General features: G+C 38.5%; 1 protein-coding gene across 6 annotated transcripts in view; it reads right to left on the bottom strand.

Annotated features, from left to right (window-relative positions):
- Tanc2 (tetratricopeptide repeat, ankyrin repeat and coiled-coil containing 2) overlaps positions 1 to 21,547 on the bottom strand; it is a 311,126-nt gene extending 289,579 nt beyond the window's left edge. For 5 of the 6 annotated variants that reach the window (XM_055592099.1, XM_055592101.1, XM_055592102.1 and 2 more), the window contains exon 1: positions 21,403 to 21,547. The gene's annotated coding sequence lies outside the window, so the exon portion shown is untranslated. Of the gene's footprint in view, positions 1 to 21,174; positions 21,278 to 21,402 lie in introns of those variants that run through there. The other variant, XM_055592100.1, reaches the window with a different exon arrangement.
- Positions 21,548 to 21,585: the final 38 nt, after the last annotated feature.

The following is a 21,585-nucleotide window of genomic DNA, read 5'->3' as shown; positions in this document are numbered from 1 at the left end:
AAAGCAAAGAAGTGCTGAAAATAATAGTCAGGGTATATATAATAGACAACCAACTTGAGCTATCCCATTGACTCAACAGGAAACAACTAGAGCACTGTAAGTTACAAAAAAAGATTATAACCCATTGAATAAATTATCTCGAGTTTTGACGAACATGCAGACACATATATGTGCATCTAGACTCATGTGCACGTGCACATACACACTATACACACAAAATAAGAAATTTTTTAAATATAGAAGCTGGGCAGAAGCTGAAAAGGCAAGTGAGGTCAAAAGAACCTTGTCTTTTAACTTGAAAGAAATGGCATGTTTGATGAGAATGAGTTAATTAGAAAATAAAGAATTGCTAAAATTTAATTCCTTTTTATTTTATTTATCTAGTTATTGGTTTGTTTGTTTTTGAGACAGGGTCTCTCTACATAGCAGTGGATGTCCTAAAAGTTACTATGTAGACCTCCTAAGTGCTGGGATTATAGGCACATGCACCCCACACCTGGCCAAAGTAGCATTCTTCAATATTCATCAGGACACAGTGTCTACTATACAAATAAAAGGTTACCTAAAGGAAGAAGTACGTTTTTACCATGTATAGATGTAAATGCTAGTAGACACCTAAAAGTGGCTTCTAAAAGACTTCTCTTCAACTTCTTCAATAAAGAATGAAGAAAAAGCATTAGTTAAGAAAAAGAATTGAAAATATTAGAAGTAGAAGGTGAAAGAAAAAAACTACAAAAAAAATTGTCCCCCCTACTCCTGTACAATATATAACACGACTGCCTGGAAGGATTAAGATCTCACTTGAGGTTTGTGGTCATGAATTTAAAATAAAACCAATCAGTACTGTTGTATGCTTCTCACTAACCACATTCAGCTTCATAGGTGCAGGCATGGAAAAAAGTGGAAAGCTGGATTTAGCAGGAATGCAGTTTTGGCTCTGTAAGGACAATGAATCAAGCATGGAAATTTGAGAGCTGGGTGTGTAACTCAATAGTGCAGAACTTTCCTCGTATGTACAAGGCCCTGGTTTTAACACCCAGCCCTGCTAAGAAATAACAGCAGCGAAGTTTCTCTTTGAAGAAGGAGATACTGTCAAGGGCTGCACGCGGGGTCATTAAGATTGGTTTAAAGTGGCTAAGAAAGGCAGGGAGGCCACCAACAGTGTAGAACTGCAGTAGAGACAACGGATTAGAAATGTCAGGAGGGTAAAGGGCTGGAAATCAGGGGCTAGAAGGAGAAAGATGGAAAGAAACAAGTAGTAGTTAGGGAGTAAGATGCACAAAACTGAAACTGTGAGGATTATTAATCAATTGTGGGGTTATCGATAAAGGATGACTGAGTTAGAAAATGAGATCACGTCTAGAGGAGTTAAATTCAAAATGCTGAAAGAGCAAAATGCTGAAAAATATCTCATGATCAAAATTACCAAGGATTAATGAAAGAAATAGTAATGCTAAAAGAAAAAAGAAATAAAAGAGAGGTGATTCTGGGTAATTTGGTTGACTTCTGTCCCCTAGTTCCTGGCAGGCAGTCACTAAATCCTGGTAATTTCCTGAGTGATTCAAGTATCTTTCTAACAGCACCTCCTAGATAGTTTATGATAATGATAGGATTCCAAGTAGGTCTGGCTACACCAGAACAACTATGTGACTGGCGGCTGAGGCTCTAAGCCATGAGATACCAACCTGAGCAGCAGACGAAGAAAAGCTAGAGACTAAGATCAGTTCATGACCAACAATTCAGTTATGCCCACATAATGAGATCTCATCTAACACTCGATCCTGAGGGAAGGGTAGGCGACTCTGGGTATGCTGTCAAACATCCCCATGACAGAAGATTTGCCCTGACTCCCCAGAGAAAAGATCTTGCCAACTTCCCATGTGGAAATCTCTCCATTCTCTCTCTCTCTCTGCCTTTTCTTTCAACTCATTCTGTTTTAAATCCTTGCTGCTACCATAACACAACTGCTGAAGTACACTGCTTTCTTGACTCCTGTGAATTGTTCTCATGAATTATCAAACCCAAGAAGATAAGGACTCTCAAATTTGTAATCCGCTGACCAAAAATTAAGACTGGCCAATCTTTAAACTCGCAGCTGGTGTCTGCAATGGGGCCCTCTACCACCAATCACTAGATAAATAAATGCCCTGCAAGACAAATCCTATGGAGACATTTTCTCAGTTGAGGTTCACTCCTTTCAGGTAACACTAACTTGTGTCAAGTGGACATACAACTACCCAGCGCAGTAAGCAAATGTACTAAATAGTGCAAACAGGTCAAGCAAAACAAAGTATAAGAATGGACCACTGACTGAACAATGTGAAAGCCACTGATGACCATGATAAGCAATTTCAGTGAAAATACAGAGGAGGAAGCCTGACTGGAACAATTCAAAGTAGAGAGAGCTGACTTTTCAATACTCTGGAAGCCATCCAAAAGCAGTAACAAAAAGAAAGTTTACTCAGCGGGCTCAGTGGCTCACGCCTGTTAATCCCAGCACTCAGGGACACAGAGGCAGGCAGATCTCTGTGAGTTGAGGCTTGCCTGGTCTACAAAGTGAGTCCGGGACAGCCAGACCTACATAGAGAAGCCTTGTCTTGGGGGGGGGGGGGAGTGTTTACTCAAGGATATTAGAGATTGTTGACTTAAAGACCTATTCATGCCTTTGGTATTTTCTCCTGGGGCCACTTTCATTCTCTCCAATTGCATTCTCTCCAATCCCCCAAAATGCAATTCAACCAAGGTATGGAATGCCTCGAAAAACAGCAACTTTGTTTCCACTAATACACAAGATTTAACTTGGTTTGCAGACTTCACTGCCATCCAAGTGGCACCTGCTAGGAGACGCCAGGACGTCCATCATTCTGAAGTTATAATAGTTCTATCTGGAAAAAACAATGAACTGATTGTCTGAGGATTTCGCAGGATTCAAGGTGGTAAAACAGCCACAGATAATGATGCCTCCATATTACCTCAAGTACAGGTTTTCAACAAAGATAAAAAAAAACAAAACAACTTATCGGAAGAGAGGGTAATCTTTTCAATAAATGATTCTAGGACAACTACATTACAAACATACAGAAAAACAAATTTAAATCCTCACCTCACCAAAAAATAGGAATGTACCCAAACAAAATTAAATCATTTTTCCATATTAACACTGCACATGAATGTTCACAGCAGCATTATTCATAAAAGCCAAATACTGGAAAAAATTCAAACGTTCATTTGGTGAATGGATAAACAAAATAGTACATTTACACAATGGAATAATATTCAGCAAGAAAATGAAATGAAATATTGATACATGATCAACACAAATTAACTTAAAAAAGCATGTTAAGATAAAGAAGCCAGAGCAAAAGATTATATTTGTAAAACAAAATGCACATTATGACTCCACTTATAAGAACCACCAAGGCCAGTCACAGAAACAAGCAAATGAGTGTTTGCTCAAGCAAAGTTGGGTTGGTTTTGGGTTTTTTAAGACACAGTTTCTCTGTGTAGCCCTGGCTGTCCTAGAACTCACTCTGTAGACCAGGCTGGCCTCAACCTCAGAGATGCACCTGCCTCTGCCTCCTGAGTGCTGGGATTAAAGGCCTGTGCCGACACCTCCTGGCTGCAAGCGGAGTTTTTAAAACTTTCCATTCATGATCCTTTTTCAACCCAGAAAACCTTTACACAACTCCAAATATGTAAGTGATTAAAGTAACTGTACAATCAAACACTTCATGATAATAAATCATAAGTAAATTTAAGATAACTGTTTGGTATACATATAATTTTACCATTTATTAAAGACATAAGTAAATCTGTATTCTAAGGAGATAAATGTCCTTGTTTAGTTTTATGAAAATAACTAAATCTTGACTGAATAGTTGATAATACATGATATACAATATCTTCAGCATTTTTCTTAATTATCAATATTTTATTCTGTAACTGTTGGTGCTGAGAATACCATTTTACATAAATATTTAGTATAAAATGACAAAAGTATGTTAAGTTCCACTTCTGAAATTGATCGGAATTCTTTCTCCCAAACCAAAATTTATTTAACAATCTTTTCAAGACAACAACTCAACAATTTTATAAATCAACATCCTAACACAATGCAACCTAAGTTAAAAATATAGCACTAAATTGATAATGTGCTGAAAAAAATGACAATAGGAAAATATTGTCTGTGTTTTCCATAATTAAACCACTGTTTTCTATGAGTACAGAAAATCATATATACAGAAAAAAATTTAAAAACCCAATGTATAACATACAACAGTATCAAATCTGAGTAGCCGAGTACATGTGAGGCAGTGTTCACTGGAGCTGCATGCCTTGATGGCATGTACACTCCAAGTTGCATGTTCAAAATCTACAAGTTGTATGCTCAAAACCAAGGCTGTAAAGAAGTGATACAATAAGCAAACCCCACCAAAATCATCTTGAATTCATTATATGTTGGCTTTAGATTCATTTTTAGTTTCTGTATATTCAGAATATTTTTACTGTTGTCAATACTGTTGTCAAATTTTTCATACCCCCCATATTCATTCTTCAACTCCTATGGGATATCATGATTCATGGTTTAACATGGCCTAGAGCTGGGGTTAGGAACAGTAGATGACTACGAACAAACTATAGGGAATTTTCTGAGATGATAGGAACATTCTAAAATTAAACCGTGATAACTGCTCAACTATATATATATATATATATATATACACACATACATATATATTTACTTACACAAGAGAAAGCTATGAAAGGAGAAATCTCAGACAAGTGAATAAAGATAACTTTCTGTGACATCTAGTAAAGATGGGAGAAAAGATGAAGGATGGTAGCTAGAAAAAGATAGTCAAGAGAGAGTTTCTTTAAAATTAATGTTTTTAAGCTCTTAGCAGTGGTCTAAAAAGGGAAAAAGAAAAGAAAAACAGAATCAGTGTCCTTGAAAAGTAAGAAGGCAAATGGACTTTAGTGGACACCTAAAAAGAACAGCCTTTGAAAAAACAAAAGATGGTTAATTCATAGTTAACACTGCCAATGACACAGGTGGTAGGAAGATTTTTTTTTCTTAGTGCTAAGAGGAATGATAGAAAGGAAATGCTAGAAATCCGAGTTCAAAGGAAAAATAATAATGTAAATAAACAAGAATATAGAAGAACCAGAGTAATATAGGAGAGTTGGGAAGTACTAAATTAAAGCTTTGGAGACTAAGCAATAACTTAAAGTCAACGAAAGTCATTTTGCTCTAGCAATAGTTACTTATAAGTGTATACAACCTTAAAAGAGATAGAACTGGTACTAGCTGGTATTATATTTTATCAGGTAAGAACAACCAAAGGCAAGGGTTCAAACAGGCTGAAAATAGATTCAAGAAAACTGTAACGGCAGGCTGAGAATCCAGCTACATTAGTAATACTTGCCTAGTGTTCAGGAAGCCCTGAGCTAGATTCCCAGCACCACATTAATGTACATGCGATGGTATGCTCCTATAATCCCAGCACTTGGGAAGGGGAGACAAGAGGATAAGAAGTTCAAGGCTAGTGTGGGCTAAGATCCTCTTCCAAAAAAAACCCAAATAAAAGTACCAATAAGGTAAAAGATTTAATGTCACTGTGCTAGTTAGTTTTTACCATCAATTTGACACACTATAGAGTCATCTGGGAAGAGGGAACCTCAAGTGAGGAATTGTCCAGATCAGACTGCCCTGTGATCGTCTTGACCGATGACTGATATGGAAGGGCTCATGTGGGTAGAGGCATCCCTAGGAAATACAGGCCTGGGAAAGCTAGTTTACCAGGAACAAAAGAGCCAGCCAGTAAGCAGCACTCCTGAGTTTCCGCCCTGCTTCCCTCAGGGGAAGTCTCCCTCGGATTGTGACCTGGGAAATGAACCCTTTCCTCCCCACATTGTTTATCACAGCAACAAAAAAGAAGATCAGGTACTATAAATAGCCAAAAAAAAAAAAAAAAAAGGTAGTACTTTGTAAGTGTAAGCTGCCAGAAATTGGTATTATAGAAAGCTGTGATTAATAGATTCTAAATCCTGACTGCACATTAAACTCCCCCTGAAAATTATTAGCACATTCGGTCAAGTCTGCATCTACACAGAGAGCCCCAGACTCCGTGGTTTTTCAAAGTTTCTCATACAATACAGATGCACCAGGGGTTCAAAATACCTGTATAATATATAATACAAAAAATGAATGGCTAAAATAATGAAAAGACCCTGGAAGGAGAAGAGGTCAGAATGTTGGAAGGATCCTCTGCACAGATACTGAAGTCAAATAGTTGCAACTGGAGGACAGTGACAAATGAGTCCGGATGCTGCCTACATAAAGGAATGATAAGCCAACGGACCATCTTTATTCTCAGTACAAATCATGACTAAAAACTTGTAAAGGGAAAGATACTCTTTAAAATGAGAGATAGGTATTCAGTTACAGCAGGGAGATGAAGTGTTGTATTTGGAGAAGAGATTAGAAAATAAAAGAGTTTTACAGATGATTGACAGAGAAAAGGAGGAGGAGGAGGAGAACGAAGAGGAGGAGATTCCTAGTAATGACAGGGAATTGGATTTGGACAGAAGATATAAGAAAGAGATGGTTCAGATCCAACTAGAGAGAATAAGACTAGAAAATCTCAGAGAAAATCACTGTATTTTTTTTTAACACTACAGAAAAGAACAGAGAAAAGCTCTGTAAAGTTTAAAAAGGCTTTTCTGAATTGAGTCTAGCCATGCTCTAAAAGATTTTAAAAGTTAATTGCAAGTAAAAATGTCACAGCAGTTAGCAGGGTCAGGGTCAATTCCATACAAAGTTGTGATTGTAAGAAAAGAGAGAACAGTAGAGTAACATCTACAGATGAGAAAAGAATACTGGGACCACGTTCCGAAGAGCAGAACAAAAATGTGACAGTCATTTCAAAAGGACCTAAAATATCTTGAGAAAATAACAAGACATAAATGAACAATAGAATCATAATAATAAAAACCCAAAATAGTGCTGGAGAGTTTGCTCAGCAGTTAAGAGCAGTAGCTGCTCTTCCAGAGGACCCAGGTTCAATTCCCAGCACCGACATGGCTGGCAGCTCACAACTGTACTCCTGTTCCACAGGCTCTGGCACTCTCACACAGACATACATGCAGGCAAAATATCAATGCAAATTTTTTTTAAATACCGAAAAAAATACCAAAACTCAGGAAATAATTCAACATAAAAGGGAAACAATCTAGACATTTAGACAACAATAAATAAAAACAATTAACCCATTAAAAGCAAATGACAAAGAATAGTCTTAAAACTCAAAAAGATTTGCAAGAAGTATTGAAAGGGAAATGCTGAAAGTAGGCAATTGAGAACTAAGTATGTAGATGATAGGAACCTCAAAGAAAATTAATGTGAGGAGCAGAGTAAAAACAGAAAAAAATAATAATTCATAGATGATTTCCTAAAATTATAAACATTCAGACTACATCTTGGAAAAGGACAATATATTTCTGACAATATTAATTCATAATGACCAAAAGAATGTATTTTTCAGGATAACTGTTGACCTTCACAGAATTAAGAAAAAGAAAGGGATTTGGGGAATCCCCAAGGAGATTACAGAGTTCTGTACTGTCAAAAATAAATCTAAGAAATGAGAGATAAAATGGCAACACTGGGCTTCTCAGTATATAAATCAGATAAAGTTCTTAGGTTTACACTTAATAACTAATACCTTTCAAACCCAGGACAAAGGGCTGAGGAGCCTATTTAACATATCATAGTGGACCAGGCCTCCAGGTTCTCCCAGCATCCCTCAGTCCCTACCTATTACAGAGTATGGCTGGCAGACCCTACCCTCTACTCTTGAAGTTTTGGAGCCCTGAGTCTGGGCTGGCCTTTCCCCAGAGGGTTTTTTCCCATATAATATAAACGTTTTGGTTACCCACCTGTTTTTTTTTTTAATTTTATTTATTACAATTTATTGTCTTTGTATCCCCGCTGAAGACCTGTCCCTCATCTCCATCTCCTCCTCCTCTTCCTCCTCCTCCTCCTCCTCCTTCTTCTTCTCCCCTATGCTCCTCCCCTAGTCCACTGATAGGAGAGGATCTCTTCCCCTTCTATCTGACCCTAGCCTCAGGTCTCATCAGGACTGGCTGCATTGCCTTCCTCTGTGGCCTGGCAAGGCTGCACACACACCCCCCACCCCAGGGGGAGGTGATCAAAGAGCCAGCCACTGAGTTCATGTCAGGGACAACCCCTGTACCCCTTACTAGGCAATCCACTTGGAGACTGAGCAGCTAAAGGGCTTCCTTTGAACAGGGGGTGATCTAGAGGTAGCACTATTCCTAATTTTCTGAGAAAGCACCAGATTGATTTCCAAAGTGTTTATACAAGGTTACAATCCCAACAGCAATGGAGGAGGGTTCCCCTTCCTCCACATCCTCCCCAGCATGCATCTTCCCTTGAGTTTTTCATCTTGGCCATTCTGATGGATGTGAGGTGAAATCTCAGGGTCGTTTCAACTTGCATTTCCCGAATGACTAAGGATGCTGAGCATTTCTTTAAGTGTTTCTCTGCCATTCGATATTCCTCTGTTGAGAATTCTGTTTAGCTCTATACCCCATTTTTAACTGGATTACTTGGTTTGTTGGTGTTTAATTTCTTGAGTTCTTTATATATTCTTTATATATTCTGCATATTAGCCCTCTGTCAGATGTACGGTTCCCAGTTACCACCCTTTTTGTATCTTTGGGCCCCCTAGCTGCTGCTTCACCTGGTTCCTCTCTTTCCCCTCACCCATCTTCTCCCCCTCTCCCCACATGGCCTAGCTCAATCTGGTCAAATCCACCTGGACACTCCCATATGTCTCTGCTCTGGCTATGCTCTTCCACATGTCTACAATAAACTTTCTCCTCCGCCATATCTAGGAGCAGTCATGTCCTTTCCTTTCCTTTTTAGTTTTTTTTTTTTCCTTTCAGTAATCTCAGGGTATATGCATGTTTGTTAACAGTACACATGCAGAAATCAATCCAGTATCCACCATTCCTAGAGCTGCAAACAGCAAAACAGATGGTAAATCCACAAGCAGTATCATATATGACCAGTCCTGATAATGGCTTCAAAATATTCATTCTAAAGAATACAATTTTGCCAACACACACACACACACACACACACACACACACACACACAAACCCTTCAAAGGGGGATTCACGCCAATATTTCCAAGACAATCTGTCCAGAGGACAGCAGGGTGCTAGATTAACCTGATGCAATCATTATGGTATCTTCAAAGGCACAACCCCTAGATTATCATCCACATCATCCACCCCAGTCTCTGAAATGCTAATGGGTCTGTACTGCCAACTTCTGTCAGGTTTTAGCAACCAAAGGTCAGGATAAGAGCAAGGCCAAGACAAAGGATCAACAAAATCCCCCTCCAAAGTTTCCAAAATAAAAACTGGTCTATTACCTTTCAAGACCAAAGAATTATATAAAACTAAATGCCATTCCCATGGGCAAGCATACTCACAGCATTGTCTATGCTTAAAAACTGTCAACTCTCCCTAAGATAGTAAGACAGTTTTTTTAGATTTATTTATTATGTAGGTAAGTGCTCTATCTGCATGTGCACCTGCATGCCAGAAGAGGACATCAGATACCAGTATAGATGGTTGTGAGCCAGCATGTGGTTGCTGGGAATTGAACTCAGGACTTCTGGAAGAGCAGACAGGGCTCTTAACCACTGAGCCATTTCTCCAGCCCCTCAATAATACAATTTTTAATCTTACAACTTGGGTCATTTAATAAGATGACTCCCTACAATAAACCTGCTTGATCATGATATACTGTCTTTTAAATGTACTTCTGGATTAATTTTGTTAATATTTTATTTAGAATGCTTGCTTCTGTTGGCCAAAAGAGTGGACTAACAGCCCTAACAGTTAATAATAGCAGACAAAAAAAGAAATACTCTTTTTTTTTAAAAATTACAGTTTATTCGCTTTGTTTCCCAACTGTAGCCCCTTCCTTCATCCCCTCTCAATCCTACTCTTCCTCCCTCTTCTCCACACATTCCCCTCCCCAAGTCCACTGATAGAGGAGGTCCTCCTCCCCTTCCATCTGACCCTAGTCTATCAGGACTGGCTGCATTGTCTTCCTCTGTGGCCTGGTAAAGCTGCAACCCCCAGGGGGAGGTGATCAAAGAACCAGACACTGAGTTCGTGTCAGAGACAGTCCCTGTTTCCATTACTAGGGAACCCACTTGGAGACTGAGCTGCCATGGGCTACATCTGTGCAGGTGTTCTAGGTTATCTCCATGAATGGTCCTTGGTCGGAATATCAGTCTCAGGAAAGACCCCTGTGTCCAGATTTTTTGGTTCTGTTGTTCTCCTTGTGGAGCTCCTGTCCTCTCCAGGTATTTCTATCTCCCCCTTCTTTCATAAGATTCCCTGCACTCTGCCCAAAGTTTGGCTATGAGTCTCAGCATCTGCTTTGATATCCTGCAGAGTAAAGTCTAAAAAGAAACACTCTTAACATCCATCAGATAGGTAGTAACATTAAATGATGATGCTATGAGCTATAAGTATTCAGCTTTTTTAAATCAGAATTTCATTTACTGAACTTGGAAAGAGAGCTGTAATATATGGTTAAATAAATAATGCAAGTCACTGAAAATGTAACTATGATCCTCTAACTATAAAAACACTCTCTCTCTCTCTCTCTCTCTCTATATATATATATATATATATATATATATATATATTTTTTTTTTTTTTTTTTGGCTGGTTGGTTGGTTGGCTTTATGAGACAAGGTTTCTCTGTGTGGCCTTGGCGGGCCTTAAACTCACAGTGATCTGCCTGCTTCTGCCTCCCTGAGTGCCGGAATTAAAGGTGTGTGCCACTGCACCCAGTTTCTTTATATATTTTTAAACAAAGAGAAAGACACTGAAAAATATCCAAATATCAGCTAATGTTTGTTGCCACAGCAATTAAAATAGAAAAGGAAAGATTTAAGAGAGGAAAATACTAACATTTTATTTATCCCTTGTTGATTTATTTTAATAGTTACAATCATATATATTACTCTGTAATTTAAAAAAAGAAAAGCAGAATAATGGAGGAAATACCCATTGCCCATTATAGTTAATAACAACTAAACAATTTCTATCTTTGACACATTCAGAGACAAAGCTATCTTTGAGTTCTTATGAAGCTCATTATTTTAAAAATGCACAATATACTGGGAACCAAAGTTGCATAAAAGTGATCTTTTCTTTTAAGATTTATTTATTCATTTTGTATACAATGTACTATCTGCATGTACACCTGCACGCCAGAAGAGGGCACCAGATTATAGATGGTTGTGAGCCACCATGCGGATGCTGGGAATTGAACTCAGGACCTTTGGAAGAGAAGCCAGTGCTCTCAACCTCTGAGCCATCTCTCCAGCCTCTAACAGTGATCTTTCTTAAGAGGATTAAATGAAACGTTTTCATGACAAACTTGACTGGAACTTCTTACACAGCCAAGGATAACCCTGAGCTTTGAGTTAACCTCCAGGCTCTATCTGGGATTATAGGTCTATACCAACACACTTAGTTATGGGGTGCTAGAGATCAAAGCCAGTGCTCATGCACACTAGGCAAGCACTGCCAACTGAGAGACACTGCCAGCCCAAAACCAACTCATTTTATTGTTATTTTATAATTAGCACAAAGGTATTGAATTGTGCAGACTCATTCTCCCTTTCTCTTTTCCTCTCCCTCTTTTCCTGTCCCTGTCCCCTCTCCTACTGGGGATTGGACCTAGGGCTGTGGGCCCACTAGTGTTCCACCTATATCCCCAACCAAAACTGAGGTTCTGAACAAATATCCACACTACAGAAAGAAGAGTAAAATTTTTTCAGGATATTTTTATATAGCAGATTGACAAGTCCTTTGTTTTATTATTGTTGTCATTGTTAAGACTACAAAAATAAATCCTCTAAGCAGTTCACCTTGTCTAATCATATATAATTTTTTTATAAAAAAGAATAACTACAAAAACTATCAACCAGAAGCACTGGTGGGTAGTGGAGGGAGCAAAATTCCAATTATTCAAAAAAAACAAGGAAAGATGTTTGTAAAAGTTGAAAACAGTTACATCACCAAACTGGAAAATACCTGTCAATGTCTCATTGCTTCAAGAAAAATTGTGGCTTTCACTTAGATAATTTCACTCTATCACCATAAAACCCTCTGGAGGTATGTTTTTTAAAAGCCCCTCAGAGATGGTGAGTGACAAAGCAATATTTCACACCTATTTTACCGACTTAAAAATCATAATGTGTGTTCTTTCTACTACACAATTGGTCTCTCTTTGCAGAAAATCAAAGCTGCTTTTTTGTTGTGCTGTGTTTATTTTAGAAAGGGCCCTTATTATGCAGCACAGGCTAGCCTCAAACTCCTGCCTCAGGTTCCTGAGTACTGGGACAACAGGCTTATACCACAATACTCCACTTAAGGCTTCTTAAACTGAATACCAATTCTTAAATAGTACTGTCACCTTCTAATATTAGAATATCTAACAGCTTTCACAGAAAGTCTTCCTCTTTAAAACTCTAGCACAGAAAGATAGATGACCAATGAAGAAGGAGGATTTGGGTATAGGTGGTTGGTATGGGTATTTGTTTATGTGCTTTAATAATAAATCTTCATCCGACTGGTCTACAAAAGTGACATATCTTCCCATCACCCAACTTACAAGCCTCGGGAATGCTACAATTTCACAGAACTGGAACAGAAACAGTAAATTATCTATGAAGCTTCCATAGACCAGCAACTAGACAGTTCTGGGACATTCTCCCTCTCCCAAATAAAATTAGGAACAAAAGGTTAAGAAGACACTGCTTTCATTTAAACAGAGATATTTACTAAGATCTGAAGCAAATTTTCCAGATCTAAACTGACTAAATCATACATTATCTGCATACTCTTCCTAAGTCCAATTAATATAATCTATTATAAATAAATCCATAATGAAAGAGGGCCTTCTCAGCAATAAGTAAGTCAGAGCCATGTTTCTTTAAGCCCAGATATGATATTTAAGATGAAGAAATGTGTGTACACTACTTCAAAGATCCATTTGCAACAAACAAAGGTTTTCTATCATTCTTATTTATGCATAATTTTCCTTGTAGACTTTATATCTGAAATTTTGCTAAGATTTATCAAAATTAACATATGGGGGCTAGAGAAATATCTTGGCAGGTAAAGTACTTGCTACGCATGCAAGCATGAAGAGCAGTGTTCTAATCCCCAACACCTTAGGGAAAGGCCACACAGGCATAGTGGCCTGCCTGTAATTCCTACCATTCGAGAGCCAGAAACAGGATCCCTGGAGCAAGCTGGTTAGCCAAACTAGCCAAATCAGCAAGATCTGGATGCAAATGAGAGGTTGCCTCAATAGTAAAATAAAGTTTAAAAAACAATCAAAAAAGACAACTTCTGCCCTCCACACACACACACACACACACACACATACACACACACAACCTGCCTACACATATGTAAATACACAAATACACATGCACATTTACCTCACAAACATGCAAAAATGTTTTAAATTTAAAAATTTTAATGAACATGTATATCATATAAGATCCTCTTCATAACACCCTTGTCACAAAGAAAAGCAGTAAAACTATCAACAGTGAGACTCTAGAAAAATAAAAATACTAATTAACATGTTACATGTTTTTAATGATATTTTTCAGAGGTGGGAAAAATATCTAGGACACAGAAATATGACTCACAGTTTTAGCTTTTGGGAAAACAATATGAAATTTCTAAGCCAGGTGGCACACGCCTTTAATCTCAGCACTGGATCTCTGTGAGTTCAAGAACCAGCCTGGTCTACACAGTGAGTTTCAGGACAACCAGAGCTACACAACAAAATCCTGACTCAAATTTTTTTTTCTTTTAATTAAATTTCTACCCTCAACTGAAAGAGAATGGTAATAAAAATCAGGACATACACAAGGAAGGCGTCAACAAACATCTAAAAAAATGACACACCCTAAAAATGCTGTATTTTTTCCAAATAACAATCCACACTCAAGCCTTATACATAAGGTATCTACATAACAAAGACAAATATCAACACAAATATATATACATATATCAATTTTTTTATAGAAAGTACGTAAGAAACAGAAATCTAAGCAGAAAAAAACTATTCTGTGTTTTGAACTCTCCTCTGCTTGGGATTCTTTGGGTTTTTTGTTTGTTTCTTTGTTTTGTTTTTCTTTCCTGAATCTCACTGTGTAGCCCTGGCTAGCCTAGCACAAACTATGTAGACCAGGCTGGCCTGGGAACTCAAGAGATCTGCTTGCTTCCATCTCCCAAGAGCTAGGATTAAAGGTGGATGCCACCACACATGGCTATGCTTGAACATTTTTTAAAAAAGCAGACTCTAACTTCAGAGTTACACATAGTGAGAATGTTACATGTGTGCTGGGCTGGTGCTCACCTTTAATCCCAGCAACTGGGAGGCAGAGGCAGACAGATCTCTGATTTTGACTCCAGCCTGGTCTACAGTGTGAGTTCCAGTACGGTGAGGGCCTTTTCAAGTAAGCAGTACTAAGGCAAAGCAGTGAATTTTTCTCAGCAAATAGAAGCAGCTATTTTCTGTAAAAATCTTCAACAGACATAGATAACTCCTAACATTCAAAGAACATTAAAGGCATAGACTATGGAATAGATCAAAGAGTGGATCAAACAATTTTTTTTACAAGTAAATCCTTAGGCTTTATGGGCCATTCAGTCTCTATGGCAACTACCTGACTCTGCTGTTGACCCATGAACAGCCACAGCCAATACGTACGCAAATGAGCATGACCACGTTACAACAAATTTGTCATTATGGACACAGATATTTGAATTCTTATCATTTTCACTCCACGAAGTAGCAAGCTTTTAATATTTTTTTTCAACCACTTAAAAAAATCTAGAAACTATTCTTAGCTGGTAAGACATATAAAAATAGATGATGGGCTGGATTTAGCCCATAATATAGTTGGTTAATTTCTATAATATATAAGAAAGTAATTTGTCTCAAGTTCACACAGAGAACCTTCTAATCTTCCTCCTACCACCACCCTAGGAAACATAAAAAAGAACAAAAATTGGTTATCTTTAGAAACAGTTTTAATTACAATCTAAGTATTAGTCTGAATATTTAGATTTAGATATGAGTGTGTGTAGACTTTTTATACTATCCTGAGACAAAGTCTCACGATGTAGCCCTGATTGGCCTAGAAGTCACTGTAGAGACCAGGTTGGCCTTGAACTCACAAAGCTTCACCTGCTTCTGCCTCCCAAATGCTGGAATTAAAAGTGTCACCATGTCTGGCATGGGATGAAGTTTCAAAGGCTAGTACTAAAACATCTTTATCAGTAAGTAGATAGTACCCACTAATCATACTAATCATACTGATGCAAACTACAAGATGAAAAGTCATAGGTCCTGTTTAAAGAAATCTAACAGATTACTGATGAGACAGTCACATAAATAAAACTTGTTCACCCAGTATAAAGGGAGAGGACAGAATAGTACACTCAAACCCAATTAGGTAAGTGAGGATAACTTCCTTCACTCAAAAGATCCTGTTTAGGCCAGACCTTAAGGAGAATTTGCCTATGAAACAAAGGAAAGGGGAGGATAGTCCAATGCAAAGGAAGCCTTATACAGAGAGGTATGAAAATGTAAGAGGCTATTATATATTAAAGCGCTTCAGAATTACTGAATAACTTGAACACAAACACGGCAGGTAATAAGTCAAAAGATGCAGGAAAGAGACCATGAATTACCTCATGGGATTACTAAGGAGCTCACATTTGATTATTTTCTATAATGAGACGCACTAACAGTTTCTAAGAAACTAAAATAATCGACTAAGCATTTAAAACTATCGTTCTGGGGCTGGGGAGATGGCTCAATGGTAAACGCAACTGCTGTGCAGCCTGAGGGCTTAAGCCTGACTCCCCAGCACCCTTAGAAAATACCAGGTCTGGCTGCTTGCATCTGTGCCTCAGCATTGGGAGAAAGAGGCAGATGGATCCCCCAAAGCTCTTCCTAGGTTAGCCTAGCCAAAAAGGCAAGCGTCCAGTTCAAGAGACACTTTGTCTCAAGGGAAAAAGAGCGCACCAGAGGAAAACACCCACTGTCCTCCTCTGGCATCTACACACACAGGTGTATACCTCATGTCCATGTGCATGCATGTAGTACGCACGCGCACATACACACACACTCAGCATGCCTACCTCCACCACTGTACACAGAGGAGAGGCATATATTATTCCGGCAGCAATGTGAGAATACCTATGAAACAAAGGTACATAAAGAGTAAAGTCTTCTGGGCAATCTGATTTTTTTTTTTTTTTAACACACCAAGATAATTGACTAAACTGACGTAGCTTAGTTTAGGTAACTAACATCAGACTAACTTGAGTTCTAAAAAAAGGACACGAGAGGTTGTGTCTACCATGACAGAAAAAAGACAGAAACTGATTGTATGGGAAGAAAATAAACAGAAGAGTATGATAAAGACTATCATTGACCTAATTCTTCTGTCTCTTAAACCTGGCCATGTTTAGCATCGACTGGAGAAGGGCAAACAGAAGCTGAACACCCTGGTGTGGCTCGTAAACAGTCCCAACATCCACAAACATAGCTTTCAAATGATTTTTTTTTTAAATAAATTGGTGGGTTAAAATAATTTGATGGAAAAACACTTGCCCGACACACACCGAGGCTCCATGCTTCAGCACTACAAATCAGAAAGTAAACTGATCTAACAAAAGAAATATATTCCAGAAATAATTATGGTACTATAATCATTTATAACTTCCTGGAGTAATAGTGTGTCCCTACTGTTTCCACATCCACAACCTGCTTAACCTTTCTGAAACTCAAACACTGGGTTCATGGTTCTCCACCTACAATTTCCTTGACCCTGAAGACTCCTAGGAAGCTGTCCTTTAAGAGAAAAACATTCTCTGAACAGAGAATGTCTCTGAAGCCTCAGGCTTTTCACCTTTCTCTCCATAACTTCTCAAGAGACTCACCAGGGACACATATTATCACCTTATCTCCTTGTTCTGTTTTATTTATTTTTAATCTTAAGAATTTTCACCTAGTATACTAACAGAGAACATGCCATTTAAATAAGCCAATACAATAAAGTATAAATAGTGTTTTTAGAGTATTATTTATCTTCACAACAAACAGCAGTATTTGAGGATTGCAGGCATATTAATTAATTAATACAATACTACTGAGTTATCAATTCACAGAGAGAAAAAAGAAATGTCTAATAAATAAGCTAGCTGCCAGTATTTGTTACCTTGCTCAGACTTGTGCTAGAAAAATAAACATCCATCTGTGCAGTTTGCTCTAAGTACCTGAAAGAAAATCTGGCTACCAACTGTAAAATTTTCTCCTTACTTTGGGGAACTCCATATTTAATCCAATATAATTCAACTAGAGTGCACAACTAGTTAGCCTCAGATTTTAATTGTATTTCAGGAAGAAAAGAAATACAACAAAGAAATAATTTTATGCCTTTATCAACTATTCTAGTATTTCCCTTTTAGAATTCCTGTTATTATTATTTTCCTGTTTAGAGTCTACTTCCTTCTTTGCTCAAAATACTTCGTAATTATTTAGGAACTACTAAAAGGACAAAGGCAACAACAGGAAGGAGAGTTTGACACAGGTAAAAATCAATGGTGAGGGCCTGGGAGTGGAGCTTAATGGTAGAGCATATGCCTAGTACACATAAGGCCTGGCAGGAAAATATAAGTACCAGCCAGACAAGGTGGCACATGCCTTTAATGCCAGCACTAGGAATGCAGAAATGGAATGATAAGTTCAGGGTCAACTTGAGCTATATATGGGACTCTGTCTCAATAGAAAAGAAAAATGTCAATGATGGGAGAAGGAAATAACCAATTAAGGTTTAATAATGTTGGTGGTAAATTTTTATAGTAAAGATTTAAACCAAATTTCATTTACAAGTAAAATATTATCAATAAAAATTTAGGTTTCACTTTGTTGAATATACTAAATTATATAATTTCATATCCCGAAAATTTTTATCCATAATCAATATGTTAAATCTCCATAAATATCAACAAATGTATATTATGGTTAGAAAGTGTTTGATTATATGAGATATGTATTTCACAAGGTAATCAAAAATATTTCTGTGAAAAGAATGGCAGAAACAGTCTGGCAAAGAGAAAAAAATAATTACCACAATCATGACAGGTAATGGTGACTTTCTAAAAGTTAATGTGTGTGATGGGTATGGAGATGGGTATGGAGAGCCCGGTTATTCTTTGTTTTATTCACTTTTGTGAATATTTCACATGGAATCAATAGCTATAAAACAATGGTTTAAGTGCTAAGAAAAATCTACAAAAGCATTTGTTTGGAAGAGTTAATTATTCAAAAGATCCTGTCCATTTTTGCTAATCACATTTAAAACAAATAGAAATTATAAAATATAAGCATGCAAGGAAAAATAACAATTTCTCTTTTATTTTCCAAATAAACTTAGCAATAAACGCTTACTGGTACTTTTAAAGAAACATGGTGTGTGTATGTGTGTGTGTGTGTGTGTGTGTGTATGTGTGTGTGTGTGTGTCAAACTTCCTAAATGTAACTTTTTACCTCTAAAGATCCCCCTCAAAGCAAATACTACCATAAATATTTCTTTGATCACATGAAAAGTCCTGAATAAGAATACTTATTACTTACAATCATTTAAAAGAATTTAAAAACAACTTCCTAAAAAGAAATGTTCTACTATAACCACTCTCTGCATATGTGTAGACAGGTTTATCCACTTTTACAGTATTTGCTTTATGATGGACATGTGCATCTTAAACATATTTTAGGCACAGTATACCTTGTCAATACTAATGTGGGAGGACAAAAGAGCATACTGAGGAAGGGCAAAGTCTGCAGCCAGAGTTTCTAAGTTGAAACAGCATTTCCACTTCTCAGCTACATAATCTTTGGCAACCTGATCTGTTTCCATTTCTCCTGGGTAAAATGGAAATAACAATATATACCTCATAGGATATTGTAACTGCATAAACAACTTCCAAGACTGGCACAAAGTGTGTGCTGTATAAACATAACTATTACTACTAGAAGTGATAGACTCCCATGTTCCTGAACATACTGTAAACATTCTCAGCAATCTGAATGGACTAATATCAGATCCTATTTTAAAGGGACATCATATCTAAGATCTGGCTAACATATGTTTCTAGATATGCACTCTGAAATAAGCGAGTGATTAATAAATCTACATAGTCACTCCAATGATAAAGAACAATCCAAAAGGACTATTTCTCAAAAGTGCAGCTATCAATTTCTTCCCTTACACAAGGGGGCAGTGATAACAAGAAAAGAACAGGCTTTTGCAACTCCTCTTCCTACAGACAGTAGGGGGTGGCAGTACATTCGGCTTACAGTCAGAACAAAACAGGAAGACCAACAGAACTGCTCTTTATTCTCTCCTGGCCCTCTTTTCTCTTTAGCCTCAACAGAGCCTCAAGGTAAGGAAAACATCTACAGAAAAAGACCAAAGTTCAAAATTTATCAAGGAAAATCCAATTTTGATTTTGAAGGAAATGATCCCTCAATGAATGACTCTGACAGCAGGGCGAAGCCAATCAGTATGAATTTTCAGATTATCTGGCAAATTACTATAATAGGAACAACATTCACGCAGGTAATTCGATTTATGAGAATTCTAACATAACACACTAAAATTTCATCAATAATTAAATACACCCTAGTGAACACATCAGATCTTTCTGCTTTTGTTTCAGTTACATAGACACTCAGAGTATACAAATTTTATTTTACATAGCTCATCTAGCTGTCTTTTGTTACTTTTGAAATCCCAGTATCTTCTGACAATTCTCTCAAAACAAAGATGTTCTTAAATGGAAGTCACAATGTTTTGCAGCATGTGGATACACACACATACACACACACACACACACACACACACACACACTTACATTTAGGGAGAAAGATGGGGTCGAGGGAATGAGGCAGAGAGGAGTATTTGCTTCATTTGTTTCGGTTTTGTGCTCACATTCCTAAGATCCTAAGACGATCTACCTGGGAAATGCTACATGGACAGTATCCATGTTGTTGCTTTTTATGCCAATTTACTGTATCCCGTTTTTATCTTATCTCACCATCCCTTCTCAACAGCTAGAACATACCAGAATATTTCACTATTGCCAGGCTCTGTTATTAGCCATTGCCATAGCTTTTGGCTCCAACCCTTCAAAATGCCTGAAAATTTATCCCTTTTGTTCACCATATTGTTTTGTTTTCCTTGTTCCACTTATTTTCACCTGTGTAAAAGCCAAGGCAGGGACACAGATGAAAAATAGTTCCCTTTGCCTAACGATCTTGAACACACGATAATGGCCAAGATGCCTGGCTTGTCTGTCTTTTTGTTTGTGGGGTTTTTTTTGTTTTTTTTTTGTATTCCTGGAGAGGAGCAGGAGAGCGAGAGACATCCAATCTTTTTCCTAATGCTAATTATCATTGTTTATGTTTTGTGGGAAACATTTTAAACATTCCACACCTGGAACAGACAGACAGGCTACAATTGCAAGGGTGCTCTACATGCTGATGACAAAACCTGAAATGATTTTAGCCCTATTTTTTTTTTCTTTCGCATCTCTCAACCAGACAATCTGCGCTTTTTTTTTTCTTTTTTCTTTTCTTTTTTTCTTTTTTTTTTTTTTTGCTTTCACGTGGGTACTTTCCCTATGTCAAAAATCGCAGTCCCTCTCGATCTCCTACGACAGAAAATGTAGCAAAGAGCCCCATTAGTCTTTTATTATGCTACACCTCCTTCCCCAAAGGAATTATTAATAATCCTAATAACACCTGGACCATGCATTTCTACGCCACGGAGGCCAGCCCACCCTGAGCCTTTACCTGGCACATCTCACAACTACTTTTATGCTGCATTCGGGGACACATTTTTGCAAGTCGTTCTGCACCACATTCCCCTGCCACGTTTAGCGATCTGCCTCGCCTCCCATCCCGGTCCCCGTCATCCCAAGACTCTCCAGGTACCAGATTCCAAGACTAACCTCGGTGACAGCCAGGCGGCAGAGCCCGGAGCCCTCCGGAGCCGCCCCGGGTCCCGCACTCGGAGGCAGCCTGCCTTCCCCCACGCTCCGACAGCGGAGGCGCTTCGCTGCCCGTCCCCCCGGCTCCCCGCTCGCCCCCGCCCCAACCCCCGCAGCCGAGGCGTCGCGAGCGGACGCCCCTGTCACCTCACCCTCCACGACCCTTCTCCCGGCTCTCCCCGCCCTCACCTGCCGCTCGGAGGGGCGCGGCGCACCTCGGGGGTCAAGCCCGCGTGCCCGCGGTCTCGGGCGAGGAGCGCGGACGCCCCTACGGACGGTCGGCGCCTCCGTCGAGCTCGGCGGGGCCTCGCGGCCGGCGAGCGCCGGCAGCCCGCGCCGGTCCTCCTGTCAGCGGCGGCGGCGGCGGCGGCG

The sequence above is a fragment of the Psammomys obesus genome, unplaced genomic scaffold (assembly GCF_907164565.1).
Source record: "Psammomys obesus unplaced genomic scaffold, mPsaObe1.curated_primary_1811, whole genome shotgun sequence".
Classification (NCBI taxonomy): Eukaryota; Metazoa; Chordata; class Mammalia; order Rodentia; family Muridae; genus Psammomys; species Psammomys obesus.
This window is presented reverse-complemented; position numbering and strand designations above follow the sequence as displayed.